Here is a 6,021-nt window from a genome sequence, read left to right as displayed (position 1 = left end):
GATAGGAGTATATTCAGAAACGAGAGCCGGATTCTTTTCCAAAAGTCAAACAGGCAGGTGTATAATGATGTCAAGCATTAATATTAGGATTTTATTCTATTCCAGCTTGCACACAGAACATTGCTGCAGGTCCATAAGAAAAGAGGCCAGAGATTGGACCTTTGTTTTGAGTTCTTTTTGAGAGCGTGAAAGTTGAGAGTGTGGAAGGAATGGAATGGTTTGCACTCAGGCGTCTTTGACTCTGCAGCCTCTGAGATGCAGTATGTCAGAAAGAAAATTTTATTTGCCCATGTGCATATGATATAAACACACCCTTTCTTCCCAACTGGCCTCTTCAGTTTTCCCTCTCCAGGTGGAAGCCCTAACTTGGCTTGCCTTCATTTATCAGCATAATTAACTATGATGGTTCCCAACCAATAATGATTTGACTTAAGTTCAACTTAGACTGACCAGGCCCTAGTGACATGTCAATTACATAAGCTACCTTCTATGTGAAGTTCCAGTGAAGGTGCCAGTAAATCTTAATACATTACAGGGTCGAGTCTCCATCCTCCAAGATGTGGTATGTGCATGCATTGAATGAACAGTCCACAGGTAGTGCTGTTTTCTCTTCTACCTAGAATTCATGCATAAGCAAATCTATGACGAGCCCTCTCACTATAATTCTCTGTGATCCACTTGTACAACTTGTGTTTCCCATTTCCATAATTTGGGGTTTTGCCATTGTACTTGAAACTGTGGCTACCACTCCACTATTTTGAAATCTTCATGCCAGTGAATCAACTTAGCAATAGCAATACAATCTGAAGCAAAGCAAAATAAACAGATGGAGTTCTTAGATGGGTCATTGATGAATATCAGTGAGGTCTAGGTTGCTCCTACGAGGAAGGAGAACATATATATATATAATATATAATATGTATATATATATAATCTCACCCAGCATTGCACAGGAGTTACTCCTGGCTTATGCACTCAGGAATTACTCCTGGTAGTGCCCAGAGGACCATATGGGATGCTGGGAATCGAACCTGGGTTGGCCGCGTGCAAGGCAAATGCCCTACCCACTGTACTATTGCTCTAGCCCTGGAAGGAGAATTTTTAAAGGGAATTATATATATATGTATATATAATATGTGTATATATATATATTACACACACACTTGAGTAGCTTAAAATACTTCCATGGCTTCCTATAACTTATTGGAAATCACAGCAACCACAGCAAAACAATGAAGGATTCAGATTCCATAGATGCAGAGCACCGGGTCATCCCATCAGGCAGCGTGCAGATCAGCCTGAGAAACAAAGTCAGAAGACACCTAGAATGCACAATCAGCTACTTATCTCCACCTTATCTTCTTTATTCCCAATCTATAGTTCCACTGTAGCTCTGAGTGACAAAACAGAGGAGAGGGAGAAAGATGAGAAACTTCTAAATGATCTTCCCTCTCTGAAGCAAGCTTGGTGTTCTCTCCATACTGCCTAACCTGGCTCTTTCTCTGTGCTTGTTTTTCTTGGTATTGTTGGCACCTTTCCCATATTTCATTTCATCTCAGAACAAGCTTCTCCGTTCTCACTGTAGTGTAGTGCAGTTAAATGTCTGCTGGGGTCTTAGACTGCTACCTACCTCCACCTCCACTAACTCCAACCAGTATATCTCTTCCACCACAGCCTAAATCTGGGTCATGGGGGATCAATAATACTTTATTTGCCAAAGAACTCCGGATTTTCACAGACCTATCCAGTCACGACAGAAACTTTCTTCTACCTTGCAAATGCAGGCTGCCTGTCTGCCCCAGCTCATCTACTGTGTCCTTCTGTATCCCAACCACACAAACCCTCAGAACATGTTTGAAACTCCCTATGTCTCTTAAAGCCCCTCTTCTTTCTTCCGAACTGAGGTTGGGTGCAGGTGACTGGAGAGATGCATAAAGTGACTCTCTCCAAAAAGTTCCTCCCAGGAAATGCACTCATTTCCTCTCTGTAACTTCAGCATGAATGAGTCAGGTAATTGACTTTCCAGTTACAGCCTTTTCAGTTTTATATCTCAACCTGGTTCCTCACTCTGGAGTTATTCTTGAACCCTGATGTCTTGAATAGATAAGAGAATCTTAACGTCTCTTTCTTGGATATAATTTGTGGATGGTCACATAGTAAATTGATACTTACTGCCTGAAAAAGAAAATATGGATAATCTATTCATTTTATTATTTAAAGGCCATTTGTCATTTGGTATATTACAGTGAGCTTGTATTCCCCTAACAAAAAACAAAAATCCCTGGGATCATGGCCAAAACAGGTGTGGGACGTGTATAAATTTAAGATATATGCATGTAATTTAAATTTGGGTGATACAAACAGGTTGGTTTGTTTTAGTTTTGGGGCCACACCCAGCAATGCCTAGGGTTTTTTTACTCCTGACTCTTTGCCTAGAAATCACACCTGGTGGTACTTGAGGAACCATATAGGGTGCTGGGAATTGAACCTGGGTCACCACATGCAAGGCAAATACCTTACCGCTGCAGTTATTACCACTCCAGCCTCTCAAAAACAGTTCATAATTTGTAAGATTTATGGGTATTAATATGTATGAACAAAATTATTTTGATTCTAAAAGTTACAGTTTGTCTTAAACATTTTGACTTGAAGAACTTTATTGGAAGAATGTTTTCTATGAATAATCATCTTTCATTTACATGAAAAGCTCCTGATTGAGCTTTGAAAATTTGGAGACATAAAATTACCAAAATGATTGGAATCTCAAATTTGGGGTGGAAGGAGTGAGAAAGTTATGAGATTGAGTACTGTGTAAAAGAGGAGTAAGAAATAACCTATAGAGACATATTCTCAGTTTGAGAAACATTGCAAGAACAGTAAAAATGGACTAATGATTAATGAAACATACATGCTACGTCATTATACTTCCAGTTGAATGTGTATGTTATACATTTCCTAATTCCTTTAAAATGACAGTAGGGAGTGAGAGTAGAAGCAAAGATAAAATAGGTGAAATATGTCAACATAATGTGGATAATGGAAAGCAGGAGAGGCTTGAAATAGCTCAGCAGAGAACAGACAGCTGGAACATAAGCACTTCAAAAGTTCAAAGCCAATAAAAATATTCACCAATCACAGACCTCAGAAAGACTCAGAATTTGGAAGCATCTCTCCAGATGCAGAAGGGACTAAAACAGGAAGTGATCTTGAAAACCTTATTCAGGTAACAGGAACCCTGTACCCTTTCTTTACCCATGAGACAGTTTTAAAATTGGTGCAGCAGGCACAGCTGTGAACACTGCTGAAATTTGGGAAGTAAATACAGACATACTGATTACTACAAATCTTCTTCCCTTCCCCTCCTTCTGGACACCTTTGTCACACTGGCAACCCAACTGACATCTTTAGGAATCCAGTTTGAGACTGGCCAACATGAAAAAAAAAATACAGGTGCTGCCATTTAAGAATCTTTTCATTCAAAATATCCAAGGGCGGGGGCACAGAGTGATAGTACTGCGGGTAGGGGGTTTGCCTTGCATGCGGCCAACCTGGGTTCAATCCCTGGCATCCCATATGGTCCCCTGAGTTATGAGTGATTCCTGAGTGCAGAGGCAGGAGTAGCCCCTGAACATTGCCGACTCCCCCCCGCACCCCTCCAAAAAGCCAAAATATCCAAATGTTGGACCATGTGTTGAAGACAAGGGAAACAGATATGACAATATAATTCCTCCAGAGTAAACGCTCAGGACCTGAGAGATACTACAATGATTAAGGCACTTTCCCTGCATGTGTGAAAGATTAAAACCTGGGTTTTAACCACAGCACCCTGAGTGCTGTCAGGAGTGATCCCTAAGCAAAGAGCCAGGAGTAAGCTTGGACCACCACCAGATGTGTCCCATAAGCAAAACAACAAAACATAGTAAACTAGGTTATCCCTAAAAAGGACAAATCAATAGCAAGTTTAATGTTATTTAGGAATATAGGAAGATCGGGCAATACCAAGAACAAGGGGGAAGCTCTCACTGTGAATTTTAGGAATTAAAGAAGACAGAGGTAAATCAACTCCTCAAGAAGAATCCAGGCCAGCCACTTTGTATGAATGTGTTTACACATTCACAGTCACCAGACCTGGCTAATTGAATAGATTTGAATTTGTCACAGATAAATAGTGACCATCTCAGAGGAGGCCACACAGCTGTGACTATTAATTATTGCTCCAGTAAGGGTGCATAACAGAGCACTTTCAAGCACTGTGGTATGTCTGCATTGATGCTCAGACTGACGGACCTACTACGATCATCAGATATAGGGAGGATGTTGTGTTGTTTGATTTTTTTGGTTTTATTTTTGAAGCCATATCTACTGATGTCTGGAGGTTGCTCCTGGCATGTCTGGGGAACCATGAAATTCTGCGGGTAGAACCAGGCCCCCTGCACAAAAAGCACGTATGACAGCCCATTATACCATCTCTCTGCCCATCATCTGTGGCTTTAATTGCAGTTTTGCTCATCTGGGTTGGGTCTAAGACTCTTTGCTTTGTGCTTTGTGCTTTGTGTCTTGTAGGTGTGGTTCTAGGCTGTTAATTTACTTGTTCCAGAACCTAGGCTCAGAGCCCATGGCTACCAAAGTATGTCATCTGCTAAGGTGAATGACTCTCACTTTTATGGCCACTCAAAATCTCATTTCAAAACAAGTTCATGGTCAGCCCAAAGTCAAAAGTGGAGCACTGGGGGCCAAAGACATAGTACAGTGGGTAGGGCATTTACCTTGCACACAGCCAACCTGGGTTTGATCACTGGCACCCCAAATGGTCCCCCACATCTGCCAGGAGTGATCCCTGAGCACAGAGCCAGGAGGAATCCTTGAGTACCACTGGGTGTGACCCAGAAACAAAACAAAACAAAAAAAGTGGAACACTGATTCTTGTCCTCCTTGGAGCCCTGTTCAGAATGTGGATCTATAACAACACTACAGGAGAAGGAATTAATAATTGGAACTAATAATTCAATTTACTAATAATTCAGTTTCAAGTTACTAAAGCAACTTCTTCAATATCTTTCATCAAAGGTGTTCTAATCTTTTCTTCATTACCATTACATATCAAGGTGTTTCAATTGCCTTATTTTATTCTCCATTTTCTAGTTAGAATACCTTACTAATATAACTTTTAAAAGAATTTTTAGGATAACTTAGTGAGACAGAAATACTGGTTAAGTGCTTCGTTATTTTATATTTGCTTATTTTATGCAGCTGTTGTAAATATTTATAAAATAGTATCATAAGTTATTTTATCCCAAACTCTTTTTCTAAGCTCTCTTTTATCAAAGTAAGAATATAGGATATTTTAAGAATATGGGATATTTTAAGAATATAGGATATTTTTCCCCATTTTATATAGAAAGTAGCACTTAGTCCCTATACTGATTTTTTTTAAAAAAATCAAAACTCAGAGAAAAATACATTGGAATGTAGGAAAAGTTATTTGATATAGAAAAAATGTATAGTCTAGCCAAGAAGTGATTACCCCAGAAATCCTCATGGAGAATAAAGGATTTAACGTGAGACTTGATATTTTGGAAAAACAAACTGAGGATTAATAATATCCGGGTGATGTCTCCCAATAACACCAAAGGAAACAGTGAAGACGTCTTAAAAGAATGGCTTCCAGATGCCTAGTAAATCACGTGTCTCTACCAAAGGGGAGCAAGAATAAGGGAAGATATGACTTATTTTGAAAAAAGACATGTTCTTTGGGTGACTAGTAGTGTTACACACTTCAGCCTTGCATTGCTAATACTGAGATGAATGAAAGTCAAGAGAATTATTCTTCTCAAACAATGAAGTAGTGGATAAGTTACTAGCAATGAAAATCAGTTTTATCATTTAAGGTACTTTGTTCATAGGAAACTGAGTTTTATATTGAGATGATCTTGCTCTTGATTGACTGCAGTATGGCTCAAAGTCTTACAAAGTGAGAGAAGGTTGATTTTTAAGGAGGAAGATGTGATGAAAGAACAAGGG

The sequence above is a fragment of the Sorex fumeus genome, unplaced genomic scaffold (genome assembly GCF_029834395.1).
Source record: "Sorex fumeus unplaced genomic scaffold, SorFum_2.1 ptg000007l, whole genome shotgun sequence".
NCBI lineage: Eukaryota > Metazoa > Chordata > Mammalia > Eulipotyphla > Soricidae > Sorex > Sorex fumeus.
The sequence above is the reverse complement of the archived record's forward strand: the minus strand, read 5'-3'. Positions refer to the sequence as shown.